Source organism: Protopterus annectens, chromosome 8.part0 (assembly GCF_019279795.1).
Source record: "Protopterus annectens isolate FY-2018-M chromosome 8.part0, PAN1.0, whole genome shotgun sequence".
Taxonomy (NCBI): Eukaryota; Metazoa; Chordata; order Ceratodontiformes; family Protopteridae; genus Protopterus; species Protopterus annectens.
In genome coordinates this window covers 662129131-662157124 of record NC_056741.1, presented here as the reverse complement: position 1 = coordinate 662157124, position 27994 = coordinate 662129131, and the positions used below count along the sequence as shown (strand labels likewise).

The 27994-nt window shown below is 37.7% G+C and overlaps 1 gene segment (V, D, J or C); it reads right to left on the bottom strand.

Annotated features, from left to right (window-relative positions):
* Positions 1-21149: 21149 nt before the first annotated feature.
* Positions 21150-27994, bottom strand: part of LOC122808971 — a 265511-nt gene continuing 258666 nt past the window's right edge. Inside the window, exon 6 of the C gene segment in view lies at positions 21150-22905.

The window sequence follows — 27994 nt, the reverse complement described above, 5'->3', positions numbered from 1 at the left end:
TTTAAACTCCTACCTAACTATATTATGACACTTGAGGGAGACGCATTAGCAGAGCGCACTATCCGAATTACTGGACATCTGTTCTGCACCTGCAGTATTTATAGGGTGCTGACATCATTATTTCTACAAAGGTATGTACATCTAGTACTACCTTTCAGGTGGGGGATAGCATATATATGCATTTGCAGCCACCTACTTCAGGGTCAGATATGCACATCGCACTGGCAGGTTATGTTCTATACCATGCTTCATGACCACAGGACCTGTAACACACAACACAACCAGTTCAGACCACCCCTCCCACATCTAGGACACACACTTTGCTTCCCTGGGAACAGTGCCAAGATATGCAGGTGTTCACATACGCCATTCCAGTTGTTAACGTCAGGTACAGGTATGTTGTGTGTGGGAACTACTCAGGCCTCTACAACATTACCCTACAGCCACTACAATTTGTGAGTCCATGTGCTATGGCAGAACCACTCACCACAGCCACAAGTGGGAATACATATTGCACCTGACCATCTGCAACATGGGTACTCACTGTTCCACACCATAGGTAGACCACCATTGTTGATATCTGACCATACCCACCTTTCCCTGGACATCCATATCCCATCTCCACCCCCAGGCAAGGTTGTCACTGCAAACAAAGTGTATTTATCAAAAGCAGACTTTACACTTGTGAAGACTGGGGTGGAAGACTTGAAAGGACCCATGCTGGGGGAGTATGCAGGCCACTCTGCATAATCCTTGACAATTGCATTCTATGAGCATGTGAAAGGTTTGCATTGATCAATGCTATCCCAAATATACCCATGACTGCTCCACAACAGGACACCTGTCAGGTGTACACCATCCGTATATGAGCTGTCCAACAGAGATTATACTCTGCCTGCAGGGTTTGCATGGGATACTTTGCATACAGTTGTCAACATCCTTTCATACTGACCTAAAACTGTAGTACCGTATAATGTACTGGTTCAGTACTTTCACTGTGGTGGACAGTATCCTGGCCTTTAGTCCTATCACTGCTTTACATTTTCATAGTCAGCAAAACAGCCTGGTTAGGGGCCAGTTGTGCACATCTGACCATGTTGCATTATGTTCAGATATGAACTATTTAAACCAGGCTTGTCCAACATTGGTAGTGTATTCCACAACATAGGTGTACATTGGCAAACACTAGCAATGTGCCCTAGGCTATTTCTAATGCTAGTCAGAGAGTGTGTTTGTCCTTCGACACACATTGTAAGTGGAGTTTGCCATGACATATGTCATGGTTAGTATACTGTGCCTCCGTCTACCCGTGTCATAACAGAGATACCCAGGGTAAACCTACCATCTCCCATCCACTCATTAAGATTCCTCTTGAGGAGAGTCAATGAGTGACTCTCTGGCTAACCTGTACTGGGAGTTTACTCATGAGTGGGGGTGGCTTCTGTGTTATAGATCATTCAGTACAGCTTGTCCTATGTATGTCAGTGCTGGGGTTCAGGTCTCTCATGTGCATAGCTCACTGCCATTCAGATTGTACAAGGTGCAGCATGTTCATTGATTCCAGCTTGGACATGGCTTCATACATCAGGCACAGCTTGCCTCTGGGTGGGCAGTATGGCAGTGTGTGGAGCTGCAGTTTGTTTAATCAGGCAACACATGGCATCTGTTCAAGCTCTTTGATACACCTGGTGAGGTACTTTTGGGGACTTTACAGTTGATGGAGGTGTCTGCTGAGGTACATCCCACAGGGGCTATTGTAGTCAATTGTAACGCTGATGAAGGATGACTGCAGAGCCACAATGACCTCCCCTTATCTAGATCTGACAACCTTCATGATAGGTGGGTATATGTTATGTTTCTGTAACCACTACAGCCACATGTTTGTCCAATGCAGGATATCTATCAACTTGTGTCCCCAGGTCTCTCATTACATGTTAAGTACTTAATGGGTTAACACCTATGTGGTAATTGGTGGGCACTTACTGTATATCCACAGGGGTTGACTATACACTTTTCTGCAATTAGCTTGTTGACATGGCTATGGCACCAGTTGTCTGTTTCTATGTGGCCCTTTTGTGGGATGCTTGTGTCAGCTGGAGGGTCAGATATGGTGGCCAGTTTGTAGTCCTCTGCAAACATGTTCAGACACAGTCCTTCCATGTTGGCCTATACCTATGGGACATATATACCAAATGAGGGAGGTCCCAGGACCAAGCCTTGTGGGATGCCAGTTATACCTGGTTTGTAGTCTGATATGGCTGCAGCATGTCTGACCATGTCAGTTCTGTCCTTGGTCTGGTTTGCAACCCCTCTACTGACATAGGGGTTTATATTTAAGCTGGTGAGCCTATCTATAATGAACACGTGGGGATTGTATGGAAGCCTTTGCAAGGTCCAGCTACGCTGTGTGGACCACATTGCCCTCATCAATTACCTTAATGACTGTTTCAAATGAGTCAAACATGTTTAAGGGTCAGGATCTGCACTTAAGAAAGCAACACTGGGTAGGGTCCAGTGTCAGCAGGTCCCCAATATCTTTATGTCTGTGGTACATGCTGATCTTTTCCATAGCTGTGCAGACCAAGCTTGTCAGGATTCTGGGGTGGTAGTTTGCAGTATCCATTCAGGCAACACCTTTGTTGAGAAGGACCACTGTTGTTGTACATTGCTCTTTGGGTACATATCCTGCGGTAAGGCTGACATTGAGCAGTAGTGTGATTTGGCATTCCATTCTTTTTGGAGTCCATGTTGGACTCAGCCCAGGACACCATCTCATATCATTGCTTCTATGTGTTTTGCTTTGTAGATGCTGGCTGTTACCTCAGCATCTGCAATGTCAGGGGGCCAGCAGTCTGCTGGGATAGATATTTTGCATTCTGTGGGGGGGGGGGGGGTTGCACTGCACCTGTCAGGTTGTATGTTTGCAATATGTGTGTGTTTGGTATGTTGTTTGTAATATTTGAGTGATTCAGAGCATATCCGTGAATTCCCAACAAGGTTCCTACCATCAGTTGAGAATGCCTTGTGATTATCCTTAGTGTCCTGTACAATTTGTATCTTCATAGGTTCATAGGTTCATACTAGGCTATCCACCCTAGGGCATTTATAAGCCTAGCCAGAGTGTGTGTGGCTTTTGCCACCCCTTGCTATGTGAATATTATGGCCATTTATGATTTACTTTACTGTGCCTCTGTCTGGATGTGACACAGTGAAGACCCCCAGTGTACATCTATGATCATCCATCCACTTGGCAAGATTCCTGTTGAAGAGTGTCAGTGAGGGGTTCTGCCTAACATGGAGTAGGATTCTGTTCCAGGGTGTAGGGCGCCTCTGGGTTATGTATCTGTCCCTCCAGCACATCCTATTTCATTATGTGTTGAGGTTGACATCTCTCACTCTCACAGCTCCAATGGCTTTGGGTTTTCTGGGGTGGAGCATGTCCATTACTCCTGTGTTGGACATGGCCTTGTACAACAGGCATACAATGCCTCTGTGTAGGCAGTATATGACTGCATTCAGCTGGGGTGTCTACAGCCAGGCAGCATATGACATATATTTGAGACCCTTTATCCTCTTGGTGAAGTACCTTTGAGGTCTTTCTAACTGCTGCAGGTGTCAGGTAAGGTACATCCAAAATGAGGCATTGTACTAGATTATGGGTCTGATAAAAGAACAGTATAGGGGCACAATGACCTCTGTTGACGTAGATGTGAATCCTTTCATGATACGGTGTCCAATATAGACAGTCTTCCTAGCCACATTGGCAATGTGAGTGTCACATAACAGGTTACTGTCCACTTGTGTCCCTAGGTCCCTGATTACTCCTTCCATACATAATGGTTTACCACCTATGTGGTAATTTGTGAGTACCTTGTTTGGTATTTGGTGGGACATTCATACTGTCCAGTGTCTTCACGACTGCTGGGTGGGGTTCCTGTGTGTGAGAGTGTGGTCTGTAGCATGCTACAGACTGTACAGCAGTTTTGCCTACGGTTAGTTGCACATGGGTGGTCTCCGATGCTTCGTGCATTGTCAGTTACCTGGACGTATGGGTGTCTGTGCTGAATATGGATAGTCCCCCTCCTTTTATGTTTTGGTCCAGGTTTTGGGGCCATAACGCATGATATGAGGTATAACCTGGTAGTGCTGGTGTGCTGCCAGGAGGCTTGCAGCAGGTTTCTGTCACTGCACGGCCATCGATGTTCTCCATACTGGGGAGGGCCTCGGGAGCATGCATATTGCGGTTTACACATCTGGCATTGGTCAGCATTACCCTTATGTTTCTTTCCACTTATGTTTTCTAGGGTGGTGGGTTAGTCTTTTCAGCCTTGCCTACGAAAGGCTCTATGGAGGTGGCAAAAGCCTTATCCAATATTCAGATGCCCAGGGTTAACAGGTGCAAGCCATCGCTGGAACAGCAGTGTGGCTTGTCAAGCATGACATCCCAAGCAGACAGACATTGGATCCCCTTGGAATGACACCAGTAATTGTGCCACTTGTTAAAGCTGATCATTCTGTGTTTGTACTGTGGCATCATTCTTGGTGAGGGTAGGATGCTGCAAATGGTCAGTGTCATACCGGCCTGGACTACATAATCGGACAGCTCATCTATGTCTCTTTTCATGTAGTCCAGGGAGGTACATCTCAGGTCATTCACACCAGCATGGACAATGACTGCATCATATTTCTACTTGCTTTGGGGTGACCTGCGTACTTGTGTTATGTGGCGTATTGTAGCAGCCTACAGGCAGCTTACTGTACCCTTTCCCTTGTTCAGTCTGGTGAGCGGGACAGCAGTGTGTCTGACTATGGAGTCACCTATTACAACTGTATCAGGCATGTTGTTTCTCCTTCTGGCCTGTGACTGTTTGGCACACCAGCTTTGTGAACTATGTGTTGCATGTGCTATGTTTGGAGGTTGTGGTTGCTTGGGTGTCTGCTTTGGAGGCCTCTGTTGGTGTGGTGTGTTTGTAATTAGGGCCTCCGGGAAAGTTTTTCTGTGTTTATGTCTTTAGTTTGCAGTTGTGATAGGTCTATGTGGGACTGGGTTTGTGGTGTGTGTGTGGTTACCTTCTCCTCCTGACTAGTTTTGACAGTACTGAGTTGAGGGAGCTCAGCCTCCGGTTTGGATAAATGGTTGCATCTCTCACATATATTTGTATTTCTTGGGGGGAGTTGAGGGTTGTCTGTGTACTTGGGTAGGTGTAACATTGCCTCAGGATTCACAGATTCAACTTGTTGTAGCTGGCCTTAGTGGATTGTATGTGTGGACATATTTTATTGCCATACTATTGATCAGTGATTACTTCCCTTTTTATGTTTGCTCTATCATGTAGTAGCTTCCTCATTCTCTTGCATGGTTTGGTAATGGCTGGAGTCCACCATGCCAGATGCCTGTGTGTATGGCATTGTGTCTTGTTTTTATTTGGGATTGCATATTCCGAGCATTCCTGGCAGTGTTCATTGAATGCCTGTATAACAGGTACTGAGGTGTAGCCCATATTTTGCACCTGCACAGGGCCTTTAATGGATTCCACATCAGTTTGGAGGAGTGCAACTTTTGCTTTACACATGTTTTTCACTGTGGTTTTCTGGCCAGGGACTGTGGTCAGGATGTGTATATCCAGTGTGATTACTCTATGGTCTGGTCTTACCAGTGAGGGATACAGTTCTCATCTTGCCATCCAGTACCCATGTTGCTGATTATAACATCCAGTATGCTTACCCCTCTTGTGGGAGTGGTATGTTGTTCCTGGGCATTTTGGTTTATGGATTCTAGAAATTTTTCTCCTACAGTGTTGGAGCTAGTATAATGCTCCCAGTCTATGTCTGGGTATTTTCAGTCACCCAATATAATGTGGTTTGGAGGGCTTGATATATTCATGTATTCCAACATAGGCCAGGTGCAGTTCCTGGTGTTAGAACAGCAGTCTGTAACAGGCTATAAACTGGGAGGCAGTTTTATCCACTGTTACTTGACCATGGCTAGTCCATATTGCTTCTTGTTGTGGTACCAACATGGGGGTGTGGTTATCCTTGACAATTATTGCTAGTCACCCTCCTTTTGTAGCTTGTTCCATGTTTTGAGGCTGTACAGCACAGTATGAGGTGTAACCTGGTAGTGTTAGGGTGCTGTTGTGAGCCTTGACCCCGTTTTCTGTTACAGGACAGCTATCAACATTCTCCATACTGGGTGAGTTTAGACTGCATGCATCTTGTTGTTTAGACTTCTCGCATTGGGTAGCATTACATCTAGGTTCTTATCCCTTGTGATACCTATGGATTTGGGTTTGTGTTTTGAGCCTTACCTATTCAGGGCATGCTGTGGGTAAGAACAGCCTTTGCCAGTATCCATAAGGCCTGGACTGTTAGGTGCACACCATCCCTAGCAGGTGGAGCATCATGTCATGCTCAGCATGTCATCCCAGGCTGGCACACATTGGATCCCCTTCGACTAACTGCAATACTTCAGCCAATTATTACAATTGATCATCTCATCGTCATATTGTGGCATCATGCTTGGTGAGGGGAGGATGTTAGTCAGGGTCCTCAAGTGTGCATATACTACATGGTGTTACATTGCTTAACACATGGCATTCATGCCTCAGGTGGTGCTGCAGGGCTGCCTCTGTCAGATGCACATATTACACTCCCTGTACATGTTTGAGAGCAAGTTATGTCATTTTAGGCATCCCTGTTATTATATGAGTGAGTCAGAGAGGGGTATCATTCCCAGGTTTCCTACTGAGCCAGTGTATGTGCTATGCGTTGCCTCTTTGCCAAGGCCAGGGCATATTGGGCACGCCTCCTTCTGCCTACTGCGGGAGGCTCAGGTTGTTCCTCCTCTGAGTCACGCTCTGCCTGTGATGGCCTTGGCAATGGTGGGGGGCTGTTTGGCCCGGCCCTATGCTGGTCCTGCTGCAGCTGTTTTCACAAGATCATATTATGTAGCATAGCACATACCATGACAGTTTGGGTACATGTAGTTGGTGAGTACTGCAAGGCTCCACCAGATGTGTCCAGACACTGGAACCGTGACTTGAGCAGCCCAAACACATGCTCTATTACATTACGTGTTTGTGCATGTGCCTCATTATGGCGTTCCTGTTCAGGTGTGTGTGCGCGTTTCTGATGGGAGTCATCAGACAAGGCTCCAGTGCATAACCTGCATCCCCCACTAGGTGTCCATGTGGGATGTCCCCATTGGCAAATGTCTGGTACAGCTGCATCAAATGCCAGATATGGGAATCATGGTAGCTCCCAGGGCAGCCAGCACACACATTCATTATTATGCCCTCGGCATCACACATGACCTGGCAGTTGATGGAGAGAAAGCCCTTGCGGTTAATGTAGGCCCTACCCCACTCACCGGCTGGTGCTTTGATGCGTATGTGCGTGCAGTCTATTGCACCCACTACCTCAGGGTATTCTGCTATTTGCTGGAAGAGACGCATATTGCTGGCCAATACCTCACGGGCATTGGGGAAATATACATGATCACCGACATGTGCTGACATGGCATCCAGGAACTGGTGCAGTACCCTGGAGGCTGATGCCTGTGATATCCCCATCATATCACCAGTTGATCTCTGGAAGGTACCTGTTGCTAGTATTCTTATGCCAACACATACCTTGGTTTCCACTGGGATGGGTTCCCCTCTGTTGGTTTTGTGTGTGAGGCATGGCCTGCACAGCTTGACAATTTGCTGCAGGAGGTCTCTGTCCACTCTATAGCACTCTACTATCTCTAGCTCATGTAACCCATGGTAGGTGACCCTGGACCTGTACACTCTTCTCCGTCTCCTCACAGTGGGCTGTCTGGCACCATCTGCATTGTCACCACCCTCAGCAAGTAGCCTATGTCTCCTTATGACAGCTATGGCAGCCCTTAGCATTTCTGCTCTGAGTTCAGCTTTTTCAGTTTTCACTTCTAATAGCTTACTCCTGTCTTGCAGTGTCTCTTGAGAGAAACATCCTGCACTGCTGTTTGCAGAGTTTTAAATGCTTGGCTGAGCTACTATTCTGCCTGTGTAATTGCCTGCTTCTAATTGTTTTCACCTGCTAGCTCCAGCAGTATTCCCTGATAGCTTCCTACTAATTCTGTTGCTTCCTTTTTCCTTTCTGTTTCCTCAGGGGGGAGCAATGTGCATACCAGCAGAAACACGCTCACAGTGGCTTACACGCGCGCACACATGCTTACACGATTTACAATCGTCTTATTCGGGTTAAAACGTGCGCACACCAGCGCAAACAGTCTTACAAGTCTGCCAACAGGCTCCCACATGCTCTGTCTGCCTTACACGAGCGCACACTGCCCTGCTCATGCTTTATGGTGCGCACACGTGCGCATGCACACCCAGCAAGAAACTTTGGTGTAAGCAACAGTGTACACCTTCCATTTCTTGACTTTCCCATGCTTATGTTGTGGCACTCCTCTTTCCATGATATGTGTCTGTCATCTGTCATGTAACACTGACCTCCAATGAACTGCATTTCTTTCTACCATTCCCCCCTGTGATGTCACCTATCTCCTACTCTATTCCTCCCCATTATGTATCTCTTACACTACTCAGAATGTGCTCATTTGCTATGTGACAGTGGAATTCAGTATCCTAACACTCATTTACATCAGATTGCCTACTAATGTTTAGTTACATGTCTTAGACTCAGCTTCCCCCCTTAGCAACCACTAAACAGTGGCCATGTTGCTTTTGGTCTGCTGATCCCTGCATTGTAAATCCATGTATTGCATAAAACCCACATCTGTGGGTTTATAACCTTCATTTTTATGTTTTATACAGCGCAGTCCGTTTGCACGGGGCTGCGCTGCATTTAAACATCGGCGATCGGCGAAAAAAAAAATGTATTTTTCATATTTGCATCGAGGTACCTTGCCAATGGCCACATATTTGGCCATTGGCATGCTGCCTGACACATATGCACCCTTTATTTGGAGCTGACATGGCTCCATTGTGTTTTTTGCAGAAAAGTACTCAGTTGTCAACTGAGTACATTTCTGCAGCTAAAACGGCTCTTACACGGGCTGCTTTGGGCTTTGTGGATCGCTAATCTACCTCATTTGCATGCCTTTGGGCTGCAAGTGAGGTGATTAGCATATCCATGCCCACGCCATGTAAGAGACATTTTAGCTGGTCTCTTACACAGACTTTAGGGCTGTTCCTGGATCGCGAAGGCTGCATGGAGTCTTAGACTACTCTTAGACTCCGTGCAAGCTTTTGTGAACCCTGCCCATAGTCTAAATAATCTAAGATGGATTTAACTTTATTATCTTTAAATACCAATGGCTTAAACAATCCTAGCAAGAGATCAAATCTTCTGAAATATTTAAAACTGAACAAAGCACAAATTGTCTTCCTTCAAGAAACTCATTTCAAAACAAATGACCATTATAAATGGAATCCTAAGGAATATATGATATTGGTGAAATCCACTTATAAGACAAAGACAAAAGGGGTAACCACTTTATGGAAAACAAATGCGATTAACCCAGTAATCATTTATAAGTATGAAGATAAAGAAAGCCTTATGGCATTAGTAATAGTTAAATATGATAGAATATGGACCCTAGCCAATTTATACTGGTTCCCAGGCATTGGATCAGGAACTGTTAAAAACACTTGCATTTCATTTCCAATAATTATGAAGGCAACTTGATATTAGGTAGAGACTTTAACTGTATATTTGATATTTCAGAAGCTACAAATAAAAGATGTGAGTAGAATCATTTCTTCTTGTAGATACTTTCAAATTTAAAGAAGATAAATCTTTGTTGTTTTCCCATAAAGATCACAGAGTAGGTACCCAAACTAGAATAGATAAAATATTTGCTGCCCATGGCCTACGCTCTAAAATCATTAATTTCTCAATCACTCCCTGCCCCTTTTCAGACCACAGTTCATTGATACTAAAACTTCAAAATGGGTACAAGCCATTAATCTTTAACTCCAGAATTCCAGCATATATAACTAAAATTAAAAAGTTCAAACCCTGGTTATTATCTGAATTACAGTTCTTCTTAGATATTAATTACACCACAGAGATAAATAAAATAATGATATGGGATTCTTTAAAAGCTTACATATATGGCAAAATCCTAACCTGGTATAAAAAAAATAAGAGAATGGTATTCTGGATTATTAGATCTACAAGCCAAACTTTTCTCAGTAAAAGCTGAAAAAAATTAAAATCATTTGGAGATGAAAAAGAAAGTAGAAGTATTAAACAATAAATACAATGAAATTCTAACACATAAAACTAGTTTAGCATTAGAAAAACTAAAAATTAATACCGAGCCACTTCTCCCAAATATCTACATAATTTAACCACAAGAATCAAAATACAGTCAAAAGCTAATAACATTAAAAGTATCTTCCATGAAAAGAAAGGGAAAAATATCTTGGATATAGGTGACTTTCTTGATGCCTATAGAAATCACTATATGGAACATTTCCAAAAAGAAAATATACATATCAATCTATTAAATCTAGATGAAAAATGTTCTAATATAAAAAAAAAAAAACACCACAATTGGAAGAATCAGCTGAATACCTTTCTACAACAAGTACTAAGAACCAAACAGCAGTAGGCAGCTACACGGTCAATAAAGGTCCGTCTTCACCACAAACAATTCAGGAAAAATGTCACTTCCACAAAGCAGTATGTATAAAACACAGGTTTATTCCAAACTTCACAGATTTATCACTTTTGTTTCATTTTATGAAACTTCTTCAGAATAATACATTTAAAAATACTCCCTCATTTACAGTGGTCTACATAAATTTCATTGGTTCACATTTTAAAAAAATGTTACATCATACATCTAATTAAAAAACTCACACCACATCTTAAAAAGCCCATCACATTTGCAAGGCAATTCCATCTTAACTTGTTTTAAACAACATAACATATATTACAATACATTGTATATATATATATATATATATATATATATATATATATATATATATATATATATATATATATATATATATATATACAGGACAATTATATTAAGTGCAAAAAAGTATATATATATATATATATATATATATATATATATATATATATATATATATATATATATATATATATAGCATGAAGTATACTATTTAAAGTTGTTAAACTTGATACTTTTGTTCTTATTTTTAAAGCTGGTACAATGGATTAATGGTCATTCAGACCAGGTCTTGTACAGGCATCCAACTGCATCTGCCAAATTAATTCACAAAACTCTAAAAGAGTTTCCCAATCACCTCCCCTATCCAAGGGTTTAACCTGTTTTTTAATTAGATGTATGATGTAACATTTTTAAGAATGTGAACCAACAAAATTTATGTAGATCACTATAAATGAGGGAGTATTTTTTAATGTATTATTCTGAAGAAGTTTCATGGAATGAAACGAAAGCACTACATCTGTGAAGTTTGGAATAAAGCTCTGTTTTATACATACTGCTTCGTGGAAGTGACATTTTTCCTGAACTGTTTGTAGTGAAGATGGACCGTTATTGACCATGTAGTTGCCTACTGCTGTTTGGTTCTAATATAAAAAAAAATCAGAAAAATTAAAACTAGATCTGCAAGCACCCATATCCTACAAAGAAATTACAGATACAATAAAAGAGGGTAAAAATAATAAAGCTCCAGGTATAAATGGCATAATTATGGAAATATATAAACGTTTTCCTTCAAAGATACTATCCCTCTTCCATAAAACTCTGTTAGAAATTCAGTCACAACCTTTAATACCACCCTCTTGGAGATATTCCTTCATCACACTAATTTTAAAGGAAAACAAATCCCCAAACCTCTGTACCTCATATAGACCTATGTCATTATTAAATAATGTTAAGCGCTTTCTTCCCCTGTTAATACGGAGACTTCATCAGAACTAAACTAACCTCACCAGTCGACCCACTTTATACACATATAGTTAATTAATTATTTAAATTAATTAAGTTAAAACACCTTGACATTGTAAATTTCTACTATAAAACTCTACACAAAATACAGTACTGTGATGCATTCTAAATAAATCATTCAAGTGCATACAATAACATTAAAATACATTTATGAAATACATTTAAAACATTTACAACCACATTTAAAATGCATTTAAGCATGCTAGGGCTTTTTTCTTTAGAACTGGCATCAAAGACAAATAATCATTAAGTCCTGGTTCTGTCAAAGCATTTAATTTGAGAATCCAATAAAATTCTCTCAAATCCACATCTAGCTCCCACCAACCACCTCTTGGGTTACGTCTTATCACTTCTAGAATTCCAAAACAAAATTTAGTATCCCCTTGATAGACCAAAGAATGTTTATAAAGAGCATTATTAATGTTACCCTTGCCTATGGCATATAAATGTTTGTAAATTCTTGTACAAAGTTTTCTCTCAGTTTTGCCTATATAAAAATGTGAAGAAGCTTGGCAAATGGAAATATAGACCACCCCTTTAGTCTCACAATTACCCTTCTGTAAATGTATAGCTTTAGTGTTACCCCCTTTATAAATCAAATCTTGATTCAAAACAAAAGGACATTACCTACAACAACCACACCTGGTTGTCCCTTTAATAAATACATTCCTAGGTGTGGTGATATGTTCAGTCAGGAATTTAATATTTTTCCCCAGTTTATAGACAAATGTCAAGATGTTTTAACTTAATTAATTTAATTAATTAATTAACTTTATGTGTATACAGTGGGTTGACTGGTGAGGTTAATTTAGTTCTGATGAAGTCTTCATATTAACAGGGGAAGCAAGCGCTTAACTTTATTAAATTTGTTACATGTTCATCCTGTTTTCGTTTTTTGTGCTGAGCTTATGGTGTGACTACTACTCGCATTTTTGGACATCTTTTCTGTGGTTTACTTGGTTATTTTTGGATGCCCAACCAACTTTTTTTATGGAATTATTAAATAATGACTATAAGATATTTAAGAACAATATTAACTAACAGAATGAAAATACCACTATCCAAAACAATAAATAATGATCAAACTGGATTTATATATAATAGACACACACATGACAATATTAAAAGGATAATTTCTCTTATAGATTATGTTAATAAAGAAAATAAAGAAGCAGTCATAATCGGCTTAGACATAGAGAAAGCCTTTGATTCCCTAAATTGGGACGATTTATTCAAAATTCTGGTGTTATCTGAATTTTCTTCTTCCTTTGCTCATCTACTAAAGAATATATATATAACTAATTTAGTGTATGTTAAGCTAGGTCCTTTCACCTCTGAATCTATACATACAACAAAGAGTACTAAACAAGGATGTCCCATGTCACTGATTCTATTTGCCTTGGCTATTGAAATATTGTACGTAACAGTACAAAAATCAAAGGAGTAGATGTTTATGAACAGTACAATTCTAAAGTAATGCTCTTTGCTGATGACATATTATTAACATTATCCAATACAAAAGAGACATTAGAAGAATTAGATATTTTAATTGACACATTTTCAGGACTTCAGGACTTCATTTCAATAAATCAAAATCACAATTTTTATTTTTAAATAAATAAAAAAAAAGCAATTGCAGACGAAGGGGATCACATTATAGAGATACAAGAATCTACCCTAAAATATCTAGGAATTGAGTTATGCAAGGATAATAATTAATTAGTCTCTAGAAACTACAATAATATGATCAATATAATTAAAATCTCTGGAAAAGTGTAATAAAATAATATTAACATTTGAATATAGACTACAGTTAATAAAAATGGTTTTACTACTCAAGATTCTATATATAGCTTTGGCAATACAACTGTTACCAGAAAGGAATATACTCAAAGAAATAAACTCATGCCCAATAACATTTTTATGGTTTGCCAAAAGAAACAGAATAGCTTTAATACATATCAGACAATTGAAACAGGAAGGATAACATTTTCCTGCTATAGAAACATATATAAAAACATCAATATCTAAAGCAATCTCAGATTGGATAAGTCCAAATTATTGTGCAAATTGGAAAGAATTACTATCTGTAATATCAATAAATGAATTTGAATTACAAAAAAATTCAAATAACAGATAACAACAATTTGCCATGACACATATGTATTAGTATGCAATATAACATAACTAAGCCCACTAAAACTCATATGATTATTACATTGACTCATTTAAGAAAATTATCAATGCAAATATAAATTTTAAAATCTGGTTTGATCTTTTAACAACATTCATAGTTACAAAGAGCTATCCACATAAAATATACAGAGACATAATTAATTCCTGGGAACAGAAAGGATTTGTTTGTTGATTTCAATGTATCGAAGAACTAAATGTTCTGGATATGCAAACAATTGAAAAAACATACAAAATTCCACAACAAGATTGGCTAACTATGCAAAGCATTCTAACATATTTGCAAGATTTATGCAGAATAATTAGTAATTCTTCTTTTAAAGAAATAGCTAAACTTACTAAATACCTATATGAAATCATATATAATGATTATGACATGGGAGATAGTATTTTGAAATTTTATTAGATATTGATAAATTATAAAACAACACCCAAATCCTCATATTGGAATTATATAACAAAATGACACTCATCACGGCTAACTGAAGACATTAAATAAAATATTTTATTATCAATAAAACATACATCCTTTACACAATACTGGAAAGTTTTTAATTGGAAATGCTTACACAGAACATTCTTAACTCCAGATAGAATTACTAAAATTAATTATTCTACAAAGGGAATATGTTGCAGGTGTGAGCAAATACACAATGCAAGTTGGAATCACATTTTTTTTCGACTGTGTTAAAATCAAGCCATTTTGGAATGGTATTAAAAACTTTTTACAAACTTCATTTAATGAATCGTTTAGCTTATCTAAAGCTCTAGTATTATTAAATATGTATGAAGGTCCTCATTTGAATGAGTCAAATATGTCTCTAGTTTGGATATTACTTGCAGTCTCAAGGAAGTGTATAACAAGAAGTTGGAATACAAACATAATACCAACTTTGGAAGACTTCTACAGCCTACTGAAGACTACAGCATTGTTGGAAATTAAAATTAAAGATTCATCCTAAGCCATTTATTAACAATCCATGAAAAAAGTCTTATCATTGATTGACACTTTACAATAACTGAACAGATACACTCTGATAACTGTATTGTTATACCTATAAAGCAATTGAATATATTGAGCTCTGTTATAGTGTCAGGCTGATGTAAATAGTGTACATAGTTATTAAGATGTTATATACAAATACTATGGAATTTGTTCTACTCTATTTGAAAAATATTTTTTTTTTGCAGATTAAAAACAAGTGTGTTAATTCACTTCTATCAAGATGCCAATGAACAGTGCAGTACCATAGGGTTCTGTAGTAGGCCCTTTTCTGTTTGATATTTAATTCACAGAAGTCAAGGCAAACTTCACCAGCCTTTGTCCAGCCTAATTTGTAAATGACTGCAATTTTTTTTACGATCCAGGAATCTAGTAATGGTATTGATATAATGCAGAAAGTATTAAGTCACACAAATGATAGGTACTAGAGTCAAGGAGACACACTAAAATGTCCAAAAAACATAATTATTCCAATTTTAAATCAAATACCCAAGCTAGTTACAATATAGACAGCACAATCCAGTGAGTGGACCCAGTGGTACATGATATATCTACTCAGGTAGATAGTAATTGGAAGTTTGAACACCATGTGTCCAGAGTGTTGACAAATCCCTTCTATGTGTACAACTCATAAGAATGTGCTTCTTATCCAAATGAAAGGATTCTATAATTCTGTTGTACTTGGTCCTCATCACAACAATAATTGAGAACAATGCACTCTTTTGCATGTGACTCACCAGACATCTGCAACAGCAGGAGCAACACCAGAGATATTACGCATTGAAGATACAGGGTATAAAAAACAAGTCTTACGTGAAAAGGTTGAAAGGCATATTACTGTGTTCCGTCCCTTACAGACTACTAAGGGCTGACTTATGTCTACCTTACAGGGCATTCTACAATCCATTGTTAAAGCAAACTGCATGAGGATCACCTGTTCCAAGGATGTCAACCTAACCTCTGGCAACATAAATGATGGTGGCGAGATAGAAATGTCTCTCAGACACTATGCCTTCTCTGTAACAAGCTTGCCATTCATGTAAGGCAAAGGCCTTTCCTAAACCTATTCAAGTGCAAACTACATCAACAGATGGTTAGTGGTAATTGTACTCATGGTGTTATGTCCATTTCCCTCATGGCTAGAGTAATTTGGTCTTAGATAGCATAGCATTGGTGCATACATGTGTTAACTTTGCTCATATAACTATTTAAAATTGGAAACTCATGTTAAATATGGCTAGCATTTTCTGTCACCTTGAAACATTAGCCTAATACTCTCCTATGAAAGCATGGAACTATGATATCCAATTGCATCTAGGCACAGCTATACTGTGAGTGTACAGTGTCAGAGATGTAATGGTGAATCATATCAGTATTACCACTTGATAGTTTGCATGAACACAAATGCATGTATGTCAGGATTTCATGTCAGTATAACAATTTTAATGTCAATGTCTGGAGGACAATAATTGTGCACCATGTGTTGAGTTTTGACATGTGCTTAAACATCGTGCTCCATGCATTGTTTAATATGTGAACAATATCACTGTGACAACGTCCTCACTCATTGATGCTAGACCTTGCACTGCTGTAGTTTCTGTGCACATGGCATAGGTAATGTATTGCCATCGGTCTTACATACTGCTGTGCCATTCATTTTAATGCACCAGTTCTTAATTCACTCATCAATTGCAGATGCTTCAGTCAATATCCATCACTACTATATGTGGCACATGCATGCAATGCCCCACTGTGTTTGGGGAATCCACTCATAATTGTGTATTGTTTGTAAATGTTGTTATCCTTATGGTTGATAACTATATCAGCCAGGGATTCTTTAGTCAAGTGTATTACATTGGAGACAGTAAGCTTGCACACATCTTGCTGCCCATGCAGAACTACTCTTTGATATGCAGATCTAATAGTAATTTACAGTGCAGACCTCCCTTCAATGTGTTGCACAAGATACTTGTCTGATTTGTATTTCTGTGTTGCATCCAGTAAATATAGAGATGATTGACAACATTGTTGGCAGGCATTTGATTCTTACACATGTGGCTTGTGGCTTATGTGTCATGCAAATCTCTCAAATGGCCAGGATTGATTCTGAACTCAACACTGTCCCAATTAACCCCTCCAAAGATAGTTTATAGTTGGAAAAGGGGTGGTGAACTCACCTCACAGAATATTGGGAATCATTATAGTTGTACACATCTCTTCCTCCAGACTCTGTATAATAACTTAAACTCACATATTCTAGCAATGTCACAAATTAATGTTTGTAATATTTTAAAACTGTTTATGACTGTGCCTACTTCTGTCAGCAATTGCCCATCAGTCTTTTGCTTATTTCCCCCACGATTGTTTGTGAGGTATGCTGACATATCAGTCATATTCAAGCAAGTCATTTTGCAGTTCTTCACAACATGCACATACCCCCTTCACAACATGAACATACACCTTATTTTATTAAACATCTATGCTAAATGTCCTCTTCAGTCAGTGATGTTAATATCACGACCATTGACCTATGTTTATATGTACCCTTGTGTGGCAGTCACATATATTCTGTCCTGTGTGATGATATGAATGTAGTCAAACAGGAGGTGTAAACAGCAGTATGTACTATATGTGCATGTGTGCTTAATGTTATGCTACTGCCTTGTCTTGGAAATGTATATACATTGACATATGCTATCTTGTGCACATTGCCATAGTGTACATTGCCCTCTTCCTCTTTCTTCCTTCCTGTTATTTATATCTGTGATCAGCACACTTTCTCTGCCTAGTGTATCAATGTTGCAGTGCATTTGCCCTTGCTGATCACCCCAAGACCCAATGTTTTATTTTTCAAAAAAAAGTGGCAGTGTACATTGCACTAAGTACACTGTTCTTTAATGTGTTAATACTGCAATCATTGCAGCAATTTTACTCCTGGTAGTCATTGTGGCTCTACATGCAATGTCATAGAGCAATTTTGCCCATAGACAAACTTGTATGCATGTTCTCAATTATGTTCATGCTCCTCTGCACTGGTTTCTTGCTAGAAACACTGTTGATGGCCATGAAATATTGCTTGTATTCATGTAAGCGTGATGAGCTGCATGTATATGAAATTAACACTACTGCTTATCTCACAAACATGGAAACTCCATGTAGGCTTCACGTGTATGTGATTCAGTTTAAAATTCTCTGCCTATAACAACTCTACCTACCTTATACATTAATGGATGTAGTATAATTAATGGATATATGTTATATATTGGGTGGTTAACTGGTTACATCAAAGAACCTATAGGATAAAATTGGTTATTGTCTTTCTGATGATCATTATTTAATATTAGTGTTCCTTAAAGTCTGATCCTTGGAGCAACACTATTTGCATTATTTGTAGCCACATTTCCTTTAAAGAATAACATTTGGGTCTTTAACAGAAACACTAAGACTGAGTTTATGTTACCAACATAAGGGACCAGCTAAATCTACAGGAATTTATGGACTTGCTTAACCTTTGGTCTGTACAAAATCATATATCATTTAATGCAAGCAAATTTAAAGTTTTCCATTTTGGTATGAATAACAAACGATATTCATATGCACATGATAATACTATTTTGTCTGATGACAACATTAGAGACCTGGGGAGATCAACAGATAAACATCTTAATTTTGATGCTACAAGTGTTTTGCTATTGTCAGGGATAAATTACATTGCATTGCAAGCAGAAATAAGAGGGTGATTATCCTACTATATAGAACAGTAGTGACCCCAAATATGGAATAATGTCATTCAGCCTGCTTCACTAATTGTAAACAGATAAAAACATGAGAAAGGATTCAAAAGGATGTTAAAAGACAGATTTACAGGGTAAATAATCTGAGTTATGAGAAGCAGCTTTAATAGTTATCTCTGTTCTCCATAAATTATAGACTGTTTAAGGGTGGCTTAATTCTTATGTATAAAAGTCTTAATAATGAGACTATGGCACCAGGACTGGGTACTGAGCTTCAACATCACAATTTTAACACTATGAATAATTACGATTAAGTTTGCCTTTCCAGTCATTAGGATAATATTAAATGTGTCTTATTTCATTTTAAGGATGGAAAATAGAAAATATTACCATTTAGTTTCAGGACGGCTAACAGCCTTTTACATTATAAAAAATGGTGGATGATTAGATGGAAATAAGGCCTTATGACCATACTCAAACTGGTTACAGACTCCTGCAAGGCCTCCATGTGGCTTAGAGTTTGATAACATTTACACTGAACATAGAATTTAGTATGCTTCCTGTCAAGGAATCCCGAAAATGCACCCAAGGAGTACTCTAACACAGCCACAACATTGGAATGAGAGCCTGTAGTCAGTATTGCCATGAAGCAAATGTCTGCTATTTTGGGGTTCATTACAAATAAATCCACAATGGTTTTGATAGACTTTGTTTCCTCTTTGCTTTCCAAAAATTCCACAAACTAGACGTGCAAATATATGTTTGTAGATGTACAAATATACACATATATTTGCATGCATATGTGTATATGTATAAATATATATTTGCATATCTGAATCTCTCTCTCCATATATATATATATATATATATATATATATATATATATATATATATATATATATATATATATATTTACATCTCTGTCTCTCTCTCTGTATATAGATATAGAAATATAGGTGTATATCATTCTATCAAAACTGACTTCCACTGAGGAGTGGTAAGGCTAGTGCAGATGATCAAAAATCAGTTTTCTTAAACATACCAGCCTTCTCACACTGAGATCATGGTACTGCGGTGATAATGGAATTATGGAATTTGCCTTTTACCCACTGTGTAGAGTTTTAGATCTGAAAATGGAAATACAGCTGTGTGACTGTATGCCATTATATGCTTGGAGAATAAGACTGACTCCTTTAATGACAATTAATTTTTTCATACAAATCAAAGTTTGATAAACAGATTTCGCTGGAGCTGTGGAGTGTAAATGCACTATACCTTATTATACTACACCAACATCAGCTAGTTGGGAGAGCCCAGCTTGTAAATTAGATATCATCCAGGATGATTCATCAAAACGACATGGCATGGTTGAATGTTATGCCATCTACTAATTCACAAAAACTGAAGGGTTGTATTGGAGGTCAGCTATATGCCCTAGTATTATTGCATGTAGAAATCATATATGGCCTCAGACAGCTTTCATTTCAAGACAGTGGAACCATTTCATCCTGACATCCTATTGTATTAGAAAGGCCTGTAACTTATCAGTACTTGTACGCATAATGTCGTCTGCCTGTCCTGAATTACAGGGTCTGTGCGCAAATGAATACAGAGTTTGTGCTGCATGCATATGTTGGTCCAATCTGCTGTTATTCAAATTATATAGAAATGAGCAACTTGTTTGTGTAGACATTCGAATGTTATATTAATACTTGTCATAACATCATGAGTCAGTATAACATAACACATGCAAGCAGGAGAGCAGGAGGCAGTAAGCAGGGGTGGGGGATTCCCTAGACAATAATGAATTCTAGTCATGCTGACAACTAAGGGAAAAGTAACACCTGAAAAGGGCAGTACTCATTAGTTTTAGAACTGGAGATTTTCATCCTTGACATGACCCCTGAATCCATAATTATCAAAGGTCTGGGAAGGTTTACCTAGACAATGTGCACTGAACTTTCTGGTAGTAGAGTAAACATTTTTCACAATTATCATATTTATAAATGTAATACAGGATTATGGGAGGGGTCATTACCTAAAGATGAATACTGCATTTTTTAATCTAAAATTTAAGGTATGGTAATGAAAAGAACACTCTCAGAATTCTGTCCTAAAAGAATCATGAAGAGATCTGGTTAATAAAAATTTTTAAAGTTATGCAAATCAAGAGAAAGTAACACTGTAGTATAACGCATGATTTGGATTTTCCATAATCATAATCAGGCAGCCAGGTACCCTTCTACAACTATGATTTTTTTTTTTTTTTTTTGCCTATTGTGCTTAACTTCCATGGAATAATTCTGAAAGCCAGACAGTTTAAAATTTAAATGTATGGCTTATATCACAGCTAACACTCAAACTCATCTTCTGCAAAAAGAAATGTGCTTGTTGCCTAGATTAGTATTTACTTCCTGTCAGTGGTTATGTTATGGTACTGTCCCTCTGTCCTACAGTGTTTTGTAATGATATGCATCTCACTTGTATTAGAGAGATTCATAATCCTATCTTCTGTCATGTCCGAAGAATTTGAGGTGATAGTGATGAAAGCACATGGCTAAACATGGTTTGTTACAGCAGAAAAAAATGTAATAAGTCTGCCACACAGATAGCTCATTTTTTAATGTTAAATACTATAACATTAGTTCAGACAGTTTTAACAGGTATACATTTACTTTGATACTTTATTTGATAATCAGGCATCAATATGGTACGTTTCTTTTGAATAATGATTATCCTTTTTGACAAATGGTTGACAATGGTATAATTAATTTAATGGATTTTGAATGAAATTAATTTTTTCTATGGTGTTTTCCAACTTCATTGTCCACCTAAAAATAATGTCTCTTTTAACTGGTCTTATTAAATTATATGCTAGGTCTCTAGACAAAAAAAAAACTAACATTATGCAATGCAAAGGTTGGTAAGCCAGACAAAGGCAATGATCTATTTATCTATTCAGTGGGTTGGCGGTAGGAGGGGAGCACAGATAAGAGACAGAACAAACCTTGGCCTGGACATTATATTCATAATGAGGTAGGGATGTAATGTTTGTGCAACCTTAAAAAAGTGAAGAAATGCACATACACTGCTGCTGTAATTCTTTGAATACCATGCCTCTCTGTGTGATGTGAGTGGTGGCAAAGCCAGTCGTATCACCTATCTGAATCCATTGCTATCTTACGGAAGACATTCAGTATTATATGCAACTCAGAAGTAGCTAGGATAGCTAGGATTATGTAATTAGATCCATAAAGATCAAGGTTGCTTCGTGGAAGTTGCACTATGTAAACATGTGGATTTCTTATGAGTCAAACTCCATGACCGTATGTGTTATAGTAAACATCAATGTATAGTTCTGCTAAAGGGTCTGCATGTAATCCAGCGATCAGTATGATGAATGTCACTAACAAATTTGTGTATGTTTTATAAGCTGTACTGGTTATTGCAATATGCATTGTACATATAAAACTGTATTGGGATCTTCAAGGTGGGATTAAAGACTTCATGCATGAAATTATGGTGCGTCTAACTTAAAGAAGCTTCATGATAGTGATGGTGATGCTTACCAAGAATAATGATAATGATGATTGGATTTTAATTTATTTCTCATAATTTGAATGGAATTAAAACAGCTGTTAATAACATTCAAATACTGACAGATATAGTAGTAGAAATATGAAACTTTACAAGGTAATACCTAATAATGAGGTACATACATTAATAACAATTTAATGATAGCATTTTCCTTCCAGTGTATAAAGAACCCAGTTTTAGAATAAACTGATTATATTATAAGCAGTACAGTTAAAAGCATTTGTATGTGAAAACATGAGGTAAAAAAAGAACTGTCTCATAGTGGATCTATGTTGCTGAGTAGCTTGCAGATCTCCTTTATTTGCATGCTGAGTACTTCAGAGGTGCCACTGATGCACTGAATTTTTATATCAACTTTGGCATTTTTGCAACCTGTTTTTGCTTCTTGGATCATGGGCTTTAAAATACTTCTGTTCTGCATCTTTATGTGTATTATCCTACAAATACAGAGACATTGTTAAAGACATGCATCTCAATAAAAATGTTTCCAATCAAATAACACTATCTTCATTTTAGGCATTATTGTAACCAGTGATGGAATATTATTTCAATAACTGGAGGATCATGCCTGTAGTTTAGTTGACAATGACTTATCTTCAACATTCCATATTCCTTAAATATTTTCCATACCACACAATCATTATGTTGTAGAATAACTTTACTGTGTTTACAAAAAAGCTTTAACACTGTTTTTTTTTGTACATCAAAAGGGAGAAACTATTATCATTTATTCAGACCAATTTTCAAATGTTCAAATGAATCATTAGCAGTGGTAGCCAATGAAAAATAAAATGCTAATTCATTTCTGCTAAAAATGCTATATTTTGATATCAACCAAACCTTTATGTAACAATAAGCTAAAATGCTGGCAAATCCTGATTATTTAACTGTAAAGTACATGTGTTGAATGATAAATAATATAATGCCCTTGATAAATAATTCAGTTCTTAGTTCTTTAGATATATAAACATATCAAATGACTAAAATCTGCAAATCAACAATATACAGTTACAGCCAGATATAAACAAGTGCACATGCATTTCTTTGCTGTCAACTATAATGTTCGCACATGGAAAAGACATATTGAGACTGAGGAACTCAAGCATATAGGCACAACAAATGCACTTGTGCACCTGTTAATTACAGAAAGGAAATTATGTTGATGATAATGAAAATGCATGCAACCTAAAACGTATAACAGTAGTTTATTTAACTGGGAGCATATATGGATGATTTGTCTTGTCCTGTTAGACAAATATGAATAATTGGAAATGATGTTTGCAGTTAACTAATCGGGTCTATATTATAAGATCAACATTTGAAAACATCGAACAACATATGGTCAACACCATATGGTCGATGTCTTCAAACATCGACCTTATAAAAAGACAAAAAAAAAGAAAAAAGTATCCTAACGGGTTTAAGCAAGAGGGCAAGCCCTCTGCACGCCCCACAACCCCCGCTATTTAAATATACCAACTCTGAGACCGCACTACATTGCAGTAAATGGAAATCTCCCCTTACAGAGATTTCCATTTACATGCTCGAGATTCTGAGCATTTGATATTCTCGTGTCGACAATGTCAGATTTGACATTGTCGGCTTTCGAGAATATAATATAGATCCAGCTAATCCACTGCATTTCTTTCTGAAGTGTCAGAAACTGACAATCTGTACTCTTTACATGATATACTATATCCATTCATGTTCCCTTTCTACATACTAAGTGCCCGAGGACTGTGTTTCTAAAATGTATATTTTGCACTATTCCATAATCTACAAACTTCAATATAATGCATTTTAATCTATTCTTATATTCTGAAGCATAAATTATCTTTGCAGTTTATACAGTTTGCATTAGTAACAGTCCACATGAATATGTGCAGTATGCAATGGCATTTTATTTATTTATTTTATTTAACTAGATAAGCCCATTGCGTACAAGCATCCCTTTTTCAGGGATGGCAGAAGAGCAGTCTGTGTTAAGAGATTTGCTCTGAGTCACATAGCAGGCAAAGGTAGGCTAAGACATTAACCTCTAGACTCATAATAGCACCCTGTTAATAGATAATAGCTTTAGTCCTCTGTAATACCTGCCAGGCTGGCAGATTCTGACAACTGCTTGAACAAAAGAAAACGGTTTGAGTCCAAATTGTAGATTTTGGATAACCATTCTACTTTATTTCTTTATTGCTTTACAATATACCAGATATTATAAGAGATGTGTATTTTTGTATCATGTTGATATTTACAAGTCATGAAATTGTACCTACTAAGTGATATGAGCACTCATTTCCTTTTTCCCTGATTTCTGCTGGAGGCAGGCTTTGCGTTGGATGGCCCTTGATAACAATAAATACATATGTGAAAAACAAATTAATCAAGATAAGTAATTAATTAAATTTAAAGAAAAACAAGTAAGCAAATAAATCTGCAATGAAACACATATGTGAAAACATAATGTGCATTCAAAAACTAAAATTATTTATTTTCAAATATGTTAAAATATGTTAAAATAATTTAGAAAGGCTGTGAAAATTCTTTGAATATTCTGTCCACAGAGCCTAGTGTTAAGGCATTAAGGCATTAAAGAAAGTATAAACTTTATCTGTACTATTTAAGAATAAAACATATCTTATTCATGCAGTGATCTTGCAACAATACAGGTATGTGTTAACTTTATCTTTGTGAACCTCACAGATGAGGTTATCAAGCAACAATTTTCTCATAACCAGAGTCAATGGGCTGCAATAAACTTATAACGAAGTACCATCATATCTTGGTAATAATCTCAAGGCCAATCCATTTCAGTAATGCAAAAAATGCACACCTGTGCAAGTTTATTTAGTACATGAAGTACAGGTAGTACAAAGCTGCCAAAACATTCTGTGATAAAGGCATGTCAACCTAACTCAATAAAGACTAGTAAGAAAGCAATGTTTGTCTATAATATGCTGGCTCATTGAAGTAATCTTATGTACAGGTTTGTTTTGTATACATAAGGTTGTTTACTTCTTAAAAGAGTACAGTGAAAGAGGAAGTAATTGTAAAATGATCTTAAATCCAACAGGATTACATAAATGTCAGAAGGAACAAGAAATAACCCAAAAGGAAGAGGCAATTTATGCTTTCTGCAGTTCAGTTGGTGGTTCTTAATTTTTTCTTAAAATATATATATATATATATATATTTTTTTTTTTTTTTGAGACAGACCAGGGGTGTCCAGTTGCAATAAGAGAGATCAAGCATTGAATACTAACTTGGGAAGCTAATGGCCAGCTCAACTAACGAGTGGAAAGGGCATGAAGTATCCCATTACTATGTTTCTCCATCTATAGGAGGCTAGGGTGCAATATAGCATTTCACATAAGCATGAGCATAGGAAAGGCATGTTAGAATGAATACTTCCGACAAATGCACACATTTTACTATGGAAAAATAGGATGACATAAAATATGTATTCCCATTGCAGGGATAGATGACTGTGAAATGAGTTGCCTTGATCTCCTCTCATTCACCCCCTAACATAGACACTTGATCCTCCAGCTATGGACATAGGATGGTGTCCCCAATGCATGGGCTACGTCAGTGAATTTAGAGGTGGAGATTAAGATTTCAATGGTGAGACATTTGTATCACTTGATGGTTAATTCAGAAGCAAAGGATAATAATAATAATAATAATAATAATAATACATAGAATTCATGGAGGTCTTAGATCCGAGCAACCTCAGCTTGTTGTTAGCTGTATACATTATTGTATGACCCATAATAATTCTGATAGCTAGAACACTACCAGCTGGGGTAGCTCCTCTGGTATAGCAGTTAGCATTGTCACCTCACAGCAAGAGGTTCTCTGGTTCGATTCTCAGCTGGGATGCCTTCTATGTGGAATCTGCATGTCCTCCCTGTGATCACATGGGTTTCCTCTAGTTGCTCCAGTTTCCTTCCAGTTTCCAAAGACATGCAGTAGGTGGATTAAGATGCATTAAATTGGCCATAGGTTAGAGTGTGTGCGAGAGTGGTACAAATGAATTACCGTGGCAGGGCTGCCCACCTGGCAGTGTAAACCTTGACTCAAGATGATTGTCATTGCAGAAGTGGCACCCTGACCCCATGTGTAAAATGGGAAAAGGGGTTGAGGATGGATGGATGGATGGAGAACATTAACAGCTTCTACCAGGAATATGAAAGGAAAATCATTAACATATTCAATATATTAAAGGCTAGGACTTATTCTGATTTGTATTTAAGATTTTTTATCTTAACATTCTCTATTCTTTTCTGCAAAAGAAAAAAAAAAGTCATCTCAGTGGTAACACATTATAACTTCTGCATATGTTAATTATAACTCTTTTTGAGCTATTTTAAATTAGAAAGAAAATGGTGCCTGCTAATTTTCAAAGGACAATAACTATGGTTTTCAAAGTAGTAGAAGTGAAAGAGTGAATATGCAAGAGTATATATACTAGCATCAAGGTTGACATTTTGTGCCATATTCACTGTACCCCAAGATACAGAACTTTCAGTGTTAAGGAATGTAATCAGCAGGAGTACGGAGATATGTAGAACCCATGTTGTAGTAACATTGGTGACAGAGGTCCTGTTACAAACAGCATTATAAAGCTGTAGCACTTCATCTTGAGATTTGTTAGTTTTTGTATGAATCTCCATTTATTTTTAAAGAGCCAAGACTTGCAATGTTAGGTTTCTGACTTGTGACAGACAGCTGTAAAACATAGCAATTGCAGAGATGTTGAGTTATACCAATTTTAACAGCATGTTAGACAGTGACATGACAATGACTGGGATTCATCAAGGTACCATGACTTGTAGATCTCAATTCTGCAACCCCATGTAACATGATGCTGCTCAATCCTCTACCATGGAGACATGTAGAACAATATAGATCTGGTCCTGTGGCCAAGCTGAATGCTAAAGAGGTATTTTTTTTTTTTGGGGGGGGTCATATGCTAATTAACTATGTGCTATCTCCTCAGAGCAACCTCCAGTAACACATCTACATGGCCTTGTACTACAAGAAATTGCTCAGCTGGGTAACTTACCATAACTGCCCTTAATATGTCATGGTAACGAATATGGCCAAAAGGCTGTGTTCAGCTACTTACTAAGACCATGGTCCTGGGAAAGGGGGTGGGGGTGGGATGGACTACAATGTCAGGGATTGCTCTTAAAGTGTTATACCAGCAACAATGGCAATACAGGGAATAGGTGCATACACTAGACCACCAGCTATAACAGAACCAATGGCAGTACAAGGATAGGGGGATGGGAGAACCAGAAGACACCAGAGATAACATATACTGTAGTGCCACACTAGTGCTGACCTCACAATTGTGACTGGTCTGTGGGGAAACATTAGACCACCAGGGCATAATAGCTACAAGCTATAATGCCACTTCAACTATTATGGGGCTGGGGAAAACAACTGAATGCACATAGGTTAGGGAAAGGTACCAGAACTGTGTGTGTGTGTGTGTGTGTGTGTGTGTGTGTGTGTGTGTGT